General features: G+C 40.1%; 1 protein-coding gene across 4 annotated transcripts in view; it reads right to left on the reverse strand.

The window, feature by feature from the left end:
- syt1a (synaptotagmin Ia) overlaps positions 1-17,481 on the reverse strand; it is a 173,203-nt gene that overhangs the window by 124,337 nt on the left and 31,385 nt on the right. For all 4 annotated transcript variants that reach the window (XM_075471534.1, XM_075471533.1, XM_075471530.1 and 1 more), the window contains exon 2: positions 687-742. The gene's annotated coding sequence lies outside the window, so the exon portion shown is untranslated. The remainder of the gene's footprint in view (positions 1-686; positions 743-17,481) is intronic.

Consider the following 17,481-nt stretch of genomic DNA (forward strand, 5'->3'; position numbering starts at 1 on the left):
TTTAACATAGACTAAGCTTCTGTATCATAGTGCCTTATGCATGATTTAAATGAGTGCATGAGTATTCATAGGCAGACTGTATCTTTAATGCCACACCTGTGGCTGTTGAAACCCAACGCAGCTCTGCGAGAATACCATTTACTTCAATACTTGTATAAAAATCCAGCCTTTCCTGTCAAACAAAAGCACAAACAAAACAGAGGAGTGTTGGTGCCTCTCATCCTCCTGACTGAATGGCCACTCCAATCCTTCTGATCACAGCTGACTTCATTCCACTGAATTAACACTGAGCTTTCTGGGCTACAGGCTCAGGGGCCATGTTGGAGCCTCAGTGTTGAATATTAGATTGCACGCCTCCAGATCTCATTAAAGTAAGCAACAGGACAATGTCTGCATGTCAAATGAGACCAGAGGCCATCAAGCATCACAGCTCCTTGTTGGATGTGCTGATCTGATTGATTTTTTTTTCTTTCAGAACAACAATGGGTAAAATGTTATTTTCTGTGAATATAATTAGGCCATTTTTTTTTCTTTTACAAATTGCACATTTGGTGGAAAATTACAATTTGGGTATGCAATCCCAAATTGTAATTTTGTGGCAAATGAATTACATTATACTGCCCATTACACATGGTCCACAGGCCGTATGACAGATTTGACGAAGAGCCTATTGGCCTCACACTCACAGTATCTTCAGTTTGACAGGTTTCCTTCCAGTCTTCCGTTTCCAGATGGCGGTTCCCTAAAAAAGAAACACCAGAGTCATCATCCACCGATGCAAAAAAAGTAGCGTTAACATAAAAATAATTAAGTTGTATTGGAAAATGAGGAGTAAAAGAAAATACAACACAAAAGTGTTTTCCTACTGCTTAAAAGGAAATGTGTCAAATGAGTCACAGCTGGTTGAATGAATGGGCCACAGCTGGTTTCTAACTAACATGCACAAGCACACAAAATGAGCTATAGTTTTGAATAAAGACAACGTGTGCCTGAAGCCACACATTTTATGGTGTATAAGCACTACTAACAACTAATTAACAAAAAATAAAGGACTGAAGGGTGGTTTAGTAGATTATTTTACAGGAGGGAGACATTTGGACATTGTGTTAAGCATATTGTTAATTTAATACAGGTGGTAAAATAACCACAACCCATAAAACTTCCTCTCTAAATGTCTAAATCCCAGATTTGAGAAGTAAAAAGTTGCCTCCCCCTTCGGAAGACAAATTGAACCGTTGAGCGCTAAACTTTGGACAAGATTAGTCACGGTCAGACTCATTAAAATTTTGAATCATTTGTGTCAGTAAGTACAGCTTTCATTCATGAGGCTGTAAAAATTATACTTTTGCTGTGGAAGTGGATATTCAAACATCAGGTTCTAAAACTGAATCATTCTTAGAATCAGCCTCCAAGAGGAGTTTTTGTCACTTTAGCCTGATTTTTCTGCCACAGTTTGCTACTTGACACTAATTCTATCTTCTAAGATGCAAATGGTTTGACAACCACCAATTACGTCAGCTGGTGTCAAACATACATGTTGCTTTTAAAAGTGAACAGCAAATTTCAGGTACAAGAAGAGAACTTTTAAAGCGTCTTATTTAAGATGTACTTTTCTGAGAAGCATTTTCCAAAAACAACAGTCTCTCCAATGTGTACTGGGTCTTCCCCGGGGTCTCGTCCCAGTGGGACATGCCGGGAACACCTCACCAGGGAGGCGTCCAGGAGGCATCCTAACCAGATGCCCGAGCCACCTCATCTGACTCCTCTCGAAGCGGAGGAGCAGCGGTTCTACTCCGAGCCCCTTCCGGATGACCGAGCTTCTCACCCTATCTCTAAGGGAGAGCCCAGACACCCTTCGGAGGAAGCCCATTTCGGTCGCTTGTATTCACGATCTCGTTCTTTTGGTCACTACCCACAGCTCGTGACCATAGGTGAGGGTAGGAATGTAGATTGAGAGCTTCGCCTTCAGGCTCGGCTCCTTCTTCACCACGACGGGCCGGTGCAGAGCCCGCATCACTGCTGACGCCGCACCAATCCGCTTGTCAATCTCCCAATCCATTCGTCCCTCACTCGTGAACAAGACCCTGAGATACTTTAACTCCTCCAATTAGGGAAGGATCTCATTCCCAACCCGGATCGGGCATTCCATCCTTTTCCAGCTGAGGACCATGGTCTTGGATTTGGAGGTGCTGATTCTCATCCCAGTCGCTTCACACTCGGCTGTGAACTGCTCCAGTGAGAGCTGAAGATCACGACCCAGAATCGAACAGAACTACGTCATCCGCAAAAAGCAGAGACCCAATTCTGAGGTCGCCAAAACGGACCCCCTCAACGCCCTGGCTACACCTAGAAATTCCGTCCATAAAAATTATGAACAGAATCGGTAACAAAGGGCAGCCCTGACCGGAAACACATCCGACTTAGTGCCGGCAATGCGAACCAAACCCTGACACGGGTCATACAGAGACCGTACAGTCCCTATCAAGGGGTCCGGCACTCCATACTCCTACAGCACCCCCCACAGGACTCCCCAAGGGACACGGTCGAACACCTTCTCCAAGTCCACAAAATACATGTAGACTGGTTGGGCAAACTCCCATGCACCCTCCACGACCCTGCTGAGGGTGTAGAGCTGGTCCACTGTTCCATGGCCAGGACAAAAAAACCACACTATTCCTCCTGAATCCGAGATTCGACTAACCGATGGATCATCCTCTCCAATGGATCCTCCTCTCCAATACCCCCGAATAGACCTTACCAGGAAAAATATATGGGAGCAATAATTTCCAATACTTTCCATTTGTTTTACAGAGTTGTTTTACTTCTCTGCATAGAAACACACAGATGGAATAGGAGAGAGAGGACATCAGCAGAGCTGTCCATTGATCAGTAAAGGCAGAAAATCAGTACCAGAGCGGGTCAACTGCCTTCCAAAAGATGATGCCGTGAAAGATATAAACAGCCACTAATTAGCAGCTGATATTTACCAGAAGACAGCAGGAGGGTTTTGAAAGCCAACTCTGTGCTTTTAGTGAAAAGGTGTTTCATGAATGTGTAACAGTTATGTGTGCTTGATAAACAAACACCTTTCCGTCTACCCATTGGGAAACATGTGCCTAAAATAGACTTCAAATGCCCGGGGATACCTGTCAGGCTCACTGGCAGTCATTGACACCAAATAAGCCTTGAGGAGAGGGCTTAAAGACATGTCCATCGTTTTGCAGCGGCAGGGTTAAGGACAGATCTTTTACCCTGAATGATGGTGACTGAGGGTCCTGCTCCGAAGTGTTGCCTGAAAGTAACATGTCAGTGTATTTAAATCCCTTGAATGCCTCGAAGAGAATGTACTGAAAAAACAAACAAAGAAGTTTTTCACAACTACATCAAGTTCAATTTTGTTTTTTACCTTTGAACACATCGTGCTCAAAGGGGAGAAACTGTGAATAACCAACAGAAAAGCATCACAGGAAAAGGAAAAAATATAAAAGCGAGACACAAAGGTTCATAACAGACAGGAGAGGTTGTCTAAATATTGAGAAGACGTGATATCAAAACATCGGAGTATGCAAACCGCAGGTCCACAGTTGAAGCTGAAACAAATTTTGCTCAAGGGGATCATTCATCTTTCATTAATCGAGAATTTGAGGAGGATATCTCCCCATCCTCCACATAAAACTCTCAGCTGAGTGTTTTTGCCCTATTTCAAAGCTTTCACAGCTATTGCACCATCCCATCTCAGCCAGTCTTTCATTCTGTGCACTCACAATAAAAAAAAAAAAAAAAAAGAACCATTTTACACTGTCCTGCCTTCACTCTAATATCCACAGTAAACATTCATCCCGGGAGCCTGCTGGAGGTGAGCTCAAACATTATTATCATGGCAGTTTTAGTGCTCATCTGTGGACCAAAGCCATCAACAATAGCACAACAACCAAGCCAGACTGAAGTGACATATGAAGAGCTTTTAGAGCTGCGATTCTTCGCTGGCCACACTATTCAATTATGATGCATGTGTTCACGATCTGATGCATCTAGAGCTGCAACTCGTCTTTAATCCTTGAAATTATTACAGCTTCTCTTATGTTCAGATAATCATTTTAGAAAGTTCCATTTTCATTTTGTGCTATCAAAAAAGTCTGCGTCGGAGTGACCCATCGCCTTATATAGTATGTGCTGTGTGCTAAGTACAAGTCAGTGACCTCTAAAGTTCACAAAGTCCTCAACGGCTGGTGAAATCTGGAGTTGGATGGAATGAGCATTTAGGTCCTTACGTCTCAAAGCTGTCACAGATACGGCAATTCTCCTCCCTCTCTCTTTGAGTTGGAGCACCAAGTTAATGATTAGTCCGTCTGTGTGGGTGTTAACGTTGCATACCTTTGTTCAGGGTAAAAAAAATGGCAAATGTGGTTTCTCATATTAGTTATTGTACTTAAGTATCACATTTGCGTGAGGCCAATTTTACACACTGTATGTGTCTCATCTACTTTGTCCTTTCTACTAAGTAAAACAAAAGAATATTAAAAAAAATGTGTCCAGATGTTCTCTTTTTTTCACTCATTGCTCTTCCTCCACCTTATCACAGAAACATTATCACTGTTCAAGCCAACTCCTTTTTTTTTCCTTTGATATTTTACCACCTCTTCTTATTTGGTGTTTCACATCATTTTTTATCAATTTTCATTTGCTCATGTCTGTTATACAGTAGATTCACAAGCTCTTTGTAGCAACCCTTTGGCAACTGTTAAATCAAGATTACTGGGTAAACTTTGAACAACTGGATTTACAGATCAGCATAATTTCTTTAAGGTGGGAAATGATCTATCACATGAAAGATAAAACCAGACTGCCCAGAGTTGTGGATACAACCGCTTTGAGGTAACCACAGGAACAACAATCTCTAAAAATTTGTTGCAACTCAAGCACACACAAGCAAATCTTATTAACAACATATCAGAGATGATTAAGATTCCCTTGGATTTTTGGACTGAAGTCAAACCTCTGATCGCAAGACTACAAGATTCAGCCACACAAGGTAAAACGATGTACAGCCGGATGTAGCTAAATGTTTTGAAAGCTTCACTAAGCCTGGCTGCCTCCCAAACATTCGCTTTGTGATTCATGTCCCTTTAGAAAATAAAATAAAAGTCAAATCTTTATGTAAAAACAAGAAGTCAGATTGAAAATGCTGTCTGTCTATCAGCTGCCATCTGCAGGTTTGTCTACGGGCATCCATTGGGATTCAAGTCTGGTTTTTACCCTCATCATTCAAGGAAAGAACTGGCCCAAAGCCACACCATGGCTGAAAATAAGCACCTTGTTTATTCATTGATTAATGCGCATCTAGCTTCTCAGAGTCAGACACAGGGCTACAAAGATCATTCAGTTCATTTTCAAACTGAAACACAAAGTTCAGACTTCCGGTCATACAACACATTCTGACACAATCGAATAGAAACGACACCATTTAAACATGAAGCTAAATTATGCATGAGGGAAGCACAAAACTCAAGAACAAAATAAATAAATCAGTAAGTGGGAAAAGTCAAAAGGAGAAAACAAACATAAAAAAAAACCTTATTACGGTAAATACCCTCAGGGAGTCTGAAGCCATACAGAGGACAGAACAAGCAGCATAGTAGATGCAATGTCAAAGTATTTTACTCCGTGTTTTCAAGTCAACTAATGAAAAATGCCTGGTTGAAACCAGTTAGCCAAAGTACAAGCTGTTATAGACCTCCAACTCAAGAGAGGACTGATTAAAAAAAAGAGGTGATTGACGGAGTCCTGCTGAGGCCGTCATCCCTGCAGCAGTCCCTCCAATCTCTGCACGCAACTTCTGAGGCTCTGTGGAGAAGTCTGGTGGATCCAAATTTAGGACAAACGATGACTGGTTTCACAGTCTCCAGAGGTAACCTTCCCTCATTCTCCCACAAACCGTTTTGGTCATCCACCCAAGATGTTTTCCTCATAAAGCTGCACAAGTGTCCCTACAGGATAATCTCTGATGCAACACTCCTCTGTGTTGACAGTTGTGTGAAAAATAAAGTACAGCCTACTTCAATTCTGTTTCAGTCCAAGGTTGTACACTTCAGGAAATAAATTACCTGATCCTTATCAGATCTTTAAATCAATCTCAGATGAGCAGCAACACATGACATATTTCACTGTTTCATTATTTAAAAAAAAAAAAAAAAAAAAAAGCCAAAATGTGTGTGGAAAAACTAAGTACACCCTTAGTGATTCTACAGGAATTACGTTGGTAAGCTTTTGAAGTTTGCCGATTCGCAGCATTCAGGTGTGTGTTAACAAAACACCAGGGAGGAAATACATTGTGTAACTGTTGCTGCTTGTCGAGCTGGGAAGGGTTATATTTACAAACTATTTGGAGTCAATAATAAGAGTCAAAGTCAAGATAGCTGTCAATATTCACAGAAAAAAATGTCCAAGAATGTTCAACCCAAGGTCAGACCCTGCAATGCTCAGAGAAACAAGGCTACACCTCAGACTGTACAGGGCTCAGTTAGGTTATTAACACATTGACTCCCAAGTCATGCGTTGCCCATGCGTTGGCTCCCACACGGTAAAAATACTTTTACGTTTTTTTTATGGATTCTGAATCTATACATTCTAATGCACATTCTGTGTGATTTTTGTAATTATGTGATGAACAGAACTGACATAGATGGCAGTCAAAAACTGGTGTCATCATCTGGACATTTTGATCATTACGCCAATGGCTTTGCGTCAACTCAAGAACAATTTTGATAACGCTGCATTGATTGTTGTGCATTTCCGCATTTTGTCCAATCGCACGTGTCGGTTTCCAGAGGGTGACGGTAAAGTAACATAAACAAACAACAAGAAGGAGAAGAAGACACGCGACAAGTCTAAGGAGGCGGTCTTATGAACAGGTTAGCTTTGCAACATGCGACACGACGCAAATCCTCTGACCCGGATAAGTATCTAAAGTGCGACAGGCTGAAAGAGCGCACGTTTCACAAAAGCCCCGATATCTCAGTTTGTTGTTGATTTTGGTGGATACCCGCCTTGGTTTAGCTAAGGATAGCTCGCTAATGGCGGCACCAAGAGACACGCAGTTTTGACCCACAAAGAGTTTAAAGTCTCAGCTTTCAAACGAGCCATAACATGTTTCAGTGGCCCTATCACATAATATGCTGTCACTGTACAAAAAACGTCCAAAAAAATGGTTTAGAACGCTGGGATTCTACGACATAATTCTGTAAAAAACGCCGGTATTCAATGTGTTAAATGTGAACGTTTATGAGGATACAGTTTGAAAAAGACTGAACTCACAAGTATGGCTTGCTTGGAATTGCTGCAGGAGAAAAACTCTTTTAAACAGAACATGGCAGCACAGCTTAGGTTTGCAAAGTTCAATCTGAACAAACCACAAGACTTCTGGAAAAACTTATTTTGCACAGACAAGACCAAAGTAGAAATGTTTGGCCATAATACACAGTGCCACAACCATAAACTCCTCTGTATATTTAAGTATTCAAGAGTCAAATGTGGGGTCATAGACAACACATTAAACAGTGAAACCCTAAAGACAATTGTAAAACTCATATGCAACAGGGAGGTCAGTGTCCTGAAAAACGCAAACAAATAATATTCATTTCAGTCTGGAACCTGCGTTCAAATCGCAACATCTATTTAATAGGAAGCTGGGGATGAGTGTTTAGGTAACAATAGTGACTTTTTTTTTTTGTCTAGCAGCAGGGACACAAAGCCAATATCCTGTATGGAGATATTATATCCTGAGAAGCAAGAGCTTTGATCGCTCCCTTGGACTGGATGGAGCCCCTTTCATAGTTTTCCTGCTTTCTCCTACCCAAACAAGGAGCTTGGCAACAGCCAGCTTAGAGTCCCACTTAAATTTGGCTCAAAGAATTTGGAAGAAGTACAGCAAAAAAAAAAAAAAAGATGCACGTTCTCCAGCCTGTCAAACCTCTGCTTGTGGGCACTTGCACTTTTATGGGATGTAATGGGACTGTAGTATGACACTGCCGAGGATACCCATTTCTCAGCTGTTTACACACCATTTTTGTTTCTAATCCAAATTGGCATTTGTAGTTTACAACTATTCTCTCTTTATGTAGAATCTGGGGACCATGTGTCAGTATCAAAGCTATCTTTTGAATTCTTATGTTAAGCCAATAAAAGAATTTCCCAGAAAAAAAATAAATCAACTCTTTCAAGTCAATTCAACTGTGCCTCGAAGAATAATTAAATGCGTTGCGTGCCTTGTTTATTTGTGCAAAGGAGAAAGGATGAGTCTCTGCTGTCAGTTATTGTACGATCTGGTGCTCCAGTCTGGCTGGATCTGTCAGTCACCATTTCTCTGTCGAAATCACTACATTGGATAATCATGTTGCTATAGATGCTGGAGAGAATGTAAAAAAAGAGAAATAGCAGTGGTGTGCTGTGCCTGCTAATTATGCTGCCTGAGATGTCTCTTTGTCATCAAATTAAACTGAATGACTGTAACAATTTACTGCATTTTTTCCTATTTACTTAGCTGAATATACAAGGGTAACAATCAGAAGCGAAAGAATGCAAATGAAAAATGGATGTGTGACAAGAATACTTGAAACAGGCGTATTCATCGAGGCGCATCCATAGCTTTGGTCTCATTGTTCGAAACAAGATCTGTAACATTGATTCTTGAGATGAGTTAAACATACGTTTCCTGCTCTAACCACTAAAGGCTTTGCTAGTACTCAGCTCTGGGTGTAGGTGGAACACAGTCAATAAAACTTGATCTAAAGCTCGAAGTAGACCTTACACCTGACCCTGTTTGATTGGTCAGAAGTGTCCAAATTTACTTAGCAGCACTTAAGGACCCATTGTGAAGATGTTTCCCTGCAACGGCACCAGCAGTTTCCTTGGAGTCACAACCTGAATCATGATTGTTACTGCAACCTAACTGAATGGAACAAATGTAAACACTCAATATTAAAGGTGGGGTATGAGATCTTGGAAAAACGGTTCCTGCAAGCTATATTTTTGAAAATACACAACCTTGCCTCTCCCTTCAGCCCACCCCTCGAAACCACGCCTTCAAAACACATGAACGAGTCACGAGTCTGTGAACGCGCAGGGGGGAGGGGGGAGGGGGGCTGACGGTTGATTGGCATGTCAGAATCCAATAGAAGTAACTCTCATCATTACTTCTATTGGTCAGACATTTCCTCTTGCTACACCCTCTACAATGGACTAAAATATAATTTTTTTTTTCCAAACATTCTATTTTAGTGGGTGCAATGGGGTCGTGAGGAGGTTTTCAGACAATATGATAAAAAATGCTCCAGAAAACATCTCATACCCCACCTTTAACTAAATGAACTAAACTTCTTAATGCTTGAGCAAATCAATCTAACTGTCTGCTCTTGCATAAATTAAACATTTAGGTCAGACTGAGAGCCACAAAGAACCTCCATAACTGTCTGGGTTAACCAGAATTCCCTTGAAGCTGGCACTCAAATCAGACAGCATAACAACGTTCAGATGGCCTCCCTGCATGATGATGACACAGCATTTGCAAAGCCCGGGCTATACTGTGCTTTGTCCTTGAATGATAATGCATTTACATAGTTTGCTCAACTTCCATCAAAGGGTTTTTAATTGACATCTTACAAAAAAAGGGGGTCATTTCATTTATACACAGCATTATTCAAATTAGCTGGGACACCTTACTCCCTCCTGGGAGTTTAAATGTAAGCAGGCTTCACGTAACTTGAAGCTCGATATGTTTTATTGGAGGAGACAGCCATGACCATGCCATGCTTATTGCTCACATCTGTTTGGACTGACCCAGTTTTAACACGGTTTAGTTTGAAAGAGAGAGTCTCAAATTCCATCCAGTTTTGACAAGCAACGCTCTTTGGATTAAACCTAGATTCCTAAATTGAGTTGTGAGAGACAATCTTTGTTTAGATAATACATAACTTTACCTTCTGAGCTACCACATAATATACTAAATATATTTAGGTTTACAGAGGATGAACCAATGTAGAAAGTGATCAGATTCTCTCTGAGCCTCCCCTCCTCCCTACTTATGGATCATCAGGACTGAGTCCTCTCATTTAACATAATCAAACTGAATGACAGCGCTCCCGGTATGCACTCTGGATAATGATGCAATCAAATTGCATTATTTGGCCTCTACAGGTGCAAAGCAAATGTGGATTATTTGCCACTGATGCTAATTTGAGTTGTAATTGGCTCATTGGCTTCCACAGATCTCTGTGGAAATTATTCAGCTATCAGAAGGGAAGGTTTTGTAAAGTTTTGAATGTTTGGTAATGGGATGCTACAGCCTATAGTGTGAGTGTTAACAATCATGTGAAGGACTTTTATGCAATATTCAGTTGAGCTATTAAATTTAGAATCATGCAATTAAATAAAGAAAAAACATTTCTAAAAAAAATAAATAATAAATCAATACAGAATTTCTATTTTTTAATATAAAAATGTTGAACTACCTACAGATAATACATAAACTATCAGCTTTATGTATCGCTCCTCATTATCCATGTTATTGCAGACATGCCATTAGGGCTTCAAGATGGTGGCTAATTAGGAGTTTAGTGTAAATAAATCTTGGCAGAAGAGGACAATCTCTCTGATGTTAATGTGAGAACGGGCACCGTCACCGCATACAGATGGCACATGAACAGCAAGTTAAGAAGAAAAGAAAAAGATCTTGCTGAGCAGGAGTCTTTTTTGCCAACACTGACTTTACCAGCCCTGTTTTAGTGGTTGCTAGGAAACACTTATTAGTGTGCTTCACTGAGTCAGGGAGAGATGGGATGTATGAGCCCAAAGTTAGACTTCTGCACAGAGGCAATTATCTCTCTTTCGGGAAATTTTGGGAATTAGCTCCAACACCTGCCACAAAGCTCTGATGAACCTAAACACTCAAAATGCAGCCAATTTTTAAATGAGAATTTTAATGCACCAATAATAATTGTGTCAACATGATAACATGTGCATGATAAAAAGCAAGGCTATACTTTTTAAGTTGACCGACATTCTGAATGCAATTTTCAGACACTTTTAAGAGATAATACCTCCTCCACAGTGCTTTTTCTAAACTTCCTCAGTTTTCTGGTTTACCTTTAACAAAAACACAGATGACAGGCTGGAAACCCCCCCCCCCCCCCACATGAGGAAAACCAAAACTTCTAACTCCACCCTAGATACGATGTATTTTTGCCAGTTCTTGCTGAAGGAAGGGGTATATCTTCCTGTGCTTTTAATGAATTTCTTCCATCGTGCTGCAATGTCTGTGGCCCTGAGTGCCCTACAAGCTTGTTTCTGGTCTGCTGTCAGTGCTTAAATGGATAAACAAAGGTCCCTTTGTACGTCAGGACATCAGGGCACAAACACACACCAACATACAAACGTGCACACACAAACTACATCATCGAGCAGCCACATAGATTAGACTGTTTTAATCAAGTTTGTTTGATGAGAGCATGGTTTGACTGGGACATGCAGCTGGCAGCAAAGGACGGAAGAATTGAATTAGTCCCGCTGTAGACAATACAGTAAACCTCTGAAGAGATTTGTTCCTCACAGTGAGCACCAGCTATTTTCTGTAGTATTTAAAGAAAGCACAGCCTTTGCAGACAAAGTATTAAGATAAATAACCTTTACAGAGAGCCAAGACAGCTCATGGCTAAGGGTAATAATTTTTTCGACAACAGAAAAACCCCAGAATTTTCTCAGTTTCAAGAAGAGAAAAGAGGCAGCCTTACTATGAGTGCATGAAACTGCGCTTGCCTCTGAATGTGCATTTTGTAATCTATCCTCTTCACGAGTGTGAGAAACAACTGTGATAATGTCAAAGAACTCCATGTGGTATTGCTGCCAATTAAAATGGCACGCTAACCAGGTTGCTGTGGACTGTATACTTGAGTAAAATTAATTCTTTGTTTAAGATGAAACCGAGTCCACATATCTTTTCAATTTCAACAAATATTTCTACTATTGGCATTGGGGATCCATTACATTTTAACCAACCAGTACAGAGTCCGTACCTGCAACTCGGTACAGATAACCAACAAAACTGTTATTTTGTACTTCAGAATTTCTGCTCAGCCAAGGAACAAAAATGAAAATTATGTTACTGTTCTCAAAACGGCCATTTTAGAGTTAATTAAGTTTACAAGATGTACTTGAACGCACAATGAAGTCTCGCAGCCTTTGGCGTTAAAGTGATGTAGATTTTATGTGATGTAGAATTCACAAGGTGCACTTTTGAAAGGAGTCCCTTCTTTTCGGTATAACTGCACTCAAGTTTTTACGTGGTGATAGCTAAACTGCGTCTCAGTGATTTTGGCCATGTTTACATGTAAAAGATTTGCAAAGAAAGCTGGTCAACAAATGCAGCTCAGTCAAGTTAAAGCTGCAGCTGTTCTCCAGAGGTGAGACCCCGGTGACCCTCTTCAATGAACATTATCCACCATTTGTGCAAGACGTCTCCACAACTGCAACTCACTGTGTCATTCGAAAACACTGAGAGTGGGGAAGTGGCTGCGCTGTGATTGAAGATACAGACACACAAGGCATGGGCCGCTTTATAACCCTGTCTCAAAATTTCCGGCATACTTTCCTGCAGTATGAGGTGTCTTTTATGACTTGCCCAAGAGAAAAAGTGCTTGAATCCTTCATTTTATTATCTTAAAAGACATGTTTACTAATGTCCGAAAAATTCAGTTATTAAATTAAACATGTATAAATGACCCATTTTAGAAGTGAAACCACAATACCGTGAAATCAAGACAAGCTTATTATACAGACAGAAGCTAATGTTAGCCTATGTCCGATACACACACCGACACAGAGCAGGCAGTCTAACTATCAAAGTGTACAGATAGACCGCACGAAGTTTATATTTCATTTGAAAAAAATATCAATATCATACTTTTTTATTAACACAGTATGATTCAAACCTCTAGTCAATCATAAAAAAGAACCTGTAATTAGCACATGAAACGGTGAACACAACAATTACCGAGTCTCTTGTTGAGTGACTACTGAAGAACGAGATGGTAGCAAAACAAGCCAGAGGGGTGGCTCCAGTTTGTTTTTTTTCGTTGCATAGCGCTCCTTTTTTTTTTCCTCACCCTTTTTCTGTGCTTAAGCTTTCTCGCACACCTCTAACCATTTTCTCCACCCGGCTTTATCATTAGGCAACACCAAAGACTGCGTACACAGAACACATTTGTATACCTTTTCCTCTATGCAACCTTGTATTCACAAAGAAAGTCTTGTGTAGTGAGCTTGTGCACATCTCATGCATTCCTCAGACCACATGAAGAGACATTTTTAGTGTAATCTAAGCCTGTCTTAGCATTCAGAGCTTAGCGAGGACGGATTATTGACCATGTTTCTCATCATATTTGTTAATATTTCATCCTGTTTAATTGCAGGAGCTATAAATACTTGCAGCCATATGTTGTGCGTAATGGTTATGAAAGACCCTTTTATTGTGACTATAAAAAGAGTTATTTTTGACCCATTACTTACAGTACAACCATTTTTTTTTTGTTTTGCTTTTTTAAACTTTGCAAGGTTCTTTGCTCTAAACTTACAGAGCTGATTGCACGTCACTTTTTTAATCTAGAAGTTTTTGTTTTGTTCATGATTACCGAACTGAGACCAACAAATAATACAGATTTCATTTTCCAACCTTCACTGATGAGTCACCGTTTCAAATTAGGTAAAATTCTGCTTCTTCTTTACAGATGCTTTCATAGTTATGTATTTTGTTGAGGTGCAAACTATGTTTTGATATGCAAATGACTAATCAAGGGTGTGTTTGCATCCATTCGTGCGTATAAATAGGATTTAAACTCTGGCGATAGTAATGTGTACGCCCATTTCTGCTTTTGTGCAAACACGCAGTTTTATGCATCCGACACCTGGTGTGTGGCTGTAGCAAGCAGAGATTAAATACATATCCAGCAGATATGGACTACATTCAGGATTGCTGCTGAATCATTTCGATGCAATGTCTATGACAACAATGGTGTAAACCTCAAGAAAACAACATAATGGCAATGGGTACTGCAGATGGCATTGGTCAAACCCAGTTTTCCTTTTTTTCTTTATCTTTTTTTTTTTTAAAGTAAATAAAAAAAATAAAAAACCACTGTAGGCTAAGCTCCATTAAAGCAGAATACAGAAGTGTCACGAAAAGACTGGAGCGATGTTATCTTGATTAACCATAATGTGCAGAAGGTGTTTGAATGCTCGTTGTCACAGCAGGAATAGTAAAATGGGGCCTACTTCAGTGCAATCATTACAGATTCTTACATTTGAGTATTAACTATACGGTATCTGTTCGAACGCACCGTTAGTTTATAGTGACATGGCTATTTCGACTTCCATTTGAGGAGTTCTGGCTGTGACCTATCACAATGGAATATTCAGTATTCCACAAGTCAAGATATTTCAGCTATTTCTGACTTTTGCTTCATTAAGAATTGTCAGCACATCAAACTGAACAAAAATGACCAAATATCCTGACAGCGTCACCAAATAATTCTTTTGAAACTCAGATTTGAAAAGAAAAGAACCCCAAAATAATGAAGCAGGGGCTAGGTTGCAGTTACAGGTTAATGGGATACAATCAAAGTTAGCACACTCTCATGAATGTGTTAATGTATGAAAAATACGTATTTTGTGAGCCTGAAAATCACCAGCCTGAGACTGATTGAAATTACTTACTCTAGCACACAGAAATGGATAGGTTGGTTTTGGGCGGTGGATTACTATAAAGATTTTGAGATAAGTTCAGTGGTGATCCCATGGAGTAATGATAGAAAATGAGAGAGAAAATGCAGTCAATCGAAAGACAAAACCATTATTGTCTCTTTGTGACGCAGCTTGCTCTACCTAATCAGTTGTTTTTGTTCTGGCAGAAGGGACTTCACCCTCCCCTACTCAAGTCCATTATCCATAATTAACAGGGCAGAGGGCTGCAGATGAGGCAGGGAGGCTCAGCATTGAGACAGAAGTGTGGGTTGCAGTGGTGGTCATTAACTCAATAGTGATTTCTGCAGATTCAAATGTGGATGTTTGTAAGCTAGGAAACAGCTTTTTATGTTTAACCATCAAATTTAAATGGTGGTTTGTGAATAATGGGCCCCGTGCAGTTTTATGATGCTCAAATTTGACCTATAGGTTTGTTGGGAGGTTTCATTCAGAATTTATTGACAAACTACCTCATTTAATGCAATTGTTCAGAACTTTGTTTTACAGTTAATCAAACCAGGTAGCATGAGGAAATAAGCAGTAAGCATAGTTAAGTGCATCCTCTATTGTCACTCTAATCATCCGCCTGTTCATTGTCGAAAAACAGCACTTAGTCATACTTTAGAAAGTGAGGTCTGAGGACATTAAGTCACTGCCATTCCCTCATTAAACTGCAATAGCTTAAACATTCAAGATTAGGACTCCAGAAAGCCTGAACCATTTTTCTTTATAAACCCACAAAAGGTTTCTGGCATATATGAGAATGCAAATTACAGCTACCAACAGAGCTAAATGATTTTCTGAGAGGACCCTCCATGGATTCACGTCATCTCTCTGCTTTTTGCCCACAGATGGTTACATCCACACAGATCGACAAGCGACAAAATCGAGTGCATTTTATATGTCATGTGCGCTTCAGTGCAGAGAAAAGGAATTACAAATTGTTGCCTCTTTTCAGAGACACCTAATCTTTAGGTAAGTCTCCTTTTCTCAATGTGGTGTCAAACTGTTAGAACTTATATCTGGTAACAACAGTCATACTTGCTTAGTTTATTTTAATTTCTTTGAGGTGTATTTCTATAATACCTTTTAATATCAAAAGGCACTTTCCAAAGACCATCTTATCTTACAGATTTTGCATGTTCTCCCCATGTATGCGTGGGTTCTCTACAGGTACTCCGGCTTCCTCCCACCGTACAAAACATGCATGTTGGGTAGATTGGTGACTCTAAATTGACCCTAGGAGTGAGTGAGAGTGTGGATGGTTGTTTGTGTCTCGTTTGTCTCTATGTGACCCTCTGATGGACTGGCGACCACCCTTTCTCTCGCCCAATGACAGCTGGGCTTGGCTCCACCCCCGCAACCGTGAGTTGGATTAAGCGGGTGTAGAAAATGGATGGATGGATCTCATTTCAGGATTCAGGTTTGTTACCAGTTAGGTTTGTACTGAGCAAGAAAGTTACCAGAACAGAACTTCAAAGACGCTGTGTGCTGCCAATAAGCCCAACTACTTTTAGTAAAACAAAAAAAAGCTCAATGTTGGCTTTTTAAAACACAGAATTGTAAATAACTTTCACAGTCAGAACGTTATTCAAACTATGAGATCACATAAATTTGGATAAACAAATACATCTTCCTTTTGGGATTAGCATGCAAAAATATGACTTCCAATTTCCAATTTAGCAGTGAGATATTAAATTGGAAAAGCTTTGGTAATATTATGTGTTCAACGTCAGTCAATCGCTTCATTTCAGGATGCTCAATTTCCGTTTTTAATTAGGACTTAATGTCCATAGGAAATGCCAAAATGAGGACTGTAATTTCCCAGTGCCACACAACATTCATTATCAATGCCTGGTAAACAAAGGCTTCCATTTCTGCCATGCCAAGTCTCAGCCCACAACTTAAGAACCGATTCTTTTCCATTTGCATTTCAGGGTATCATAAGAAGCAATTACCTCTGACAGAACAGACCTCTCTTTTGGAAAATCATGTATTGATTACCAATTAGTGCTTGATGAAACGGCAGCGAGCCAGTGTTAGGAAATATAATTGTTCTTCTAATTATGCTTTCTGCATATGTACAGAAGGAATCTTATTTTAAAGGTGAGCTGAGGAGCTCTTACAGAACGGCCGGAGTCAGTCATGAGATTGGCTTGGCTAGTTTTCTGCTCCAGTTCCACCAGAGTTGTGCGTTACAGAAGATAACCTGTTGCGTCATTTCCAGTTGATCTGGTCCAATTGGTAAAGAGTAGCAGTCGTGCTTGTGCTGCAGACAGAGAGCTTTACATACATGGCACTCCTTGAGGGAAACCCCATGTTGCATAGAAAGATGTTTCAGCATGTCGCTGTTGGAAAAACATAAGTTTGCAGACATTAGAACTAGCGTTGTTATGTTTCTCTATGAAATTTTGCCATGTTGTGGACCCCTTGCTACTCTATGGCAGGACTGTTTGTATGGCAGTACATATAAACATACGTGTATTTGTAATCTGTCCGCATTAGTTCAGCACCTGTGAGCATAAAGAAAGAAATTGATAAGATCGTTGGCGTACGATGCTGATGCTTTGGGAAATTTGGAAACAGTTCTCAATTTCCCCTCTCTAGCCTGAGTGATTGATCAAATTTAGATTAAATCTAACTGCATTGTGTTTTGTATTTAAACTCGTTTGTCTTATACTGCATCATAAATCC

Source organism: Odontesthes bonariensis, chromosome 8 (genome assembly GCF_027942865.1).
Source record: "Odontesthes bonariensis isolate fOdoBon6 chromosome 8, fOdoBon6.hap1, whole genome shotgun sequence".
Lineage (NCBI taxonomy): Eukaryota > Metazoa > Chordata > Actinopteri > Atheriniformes > Atherinopsidae > Odontesthes > Odontesthes bonariensis.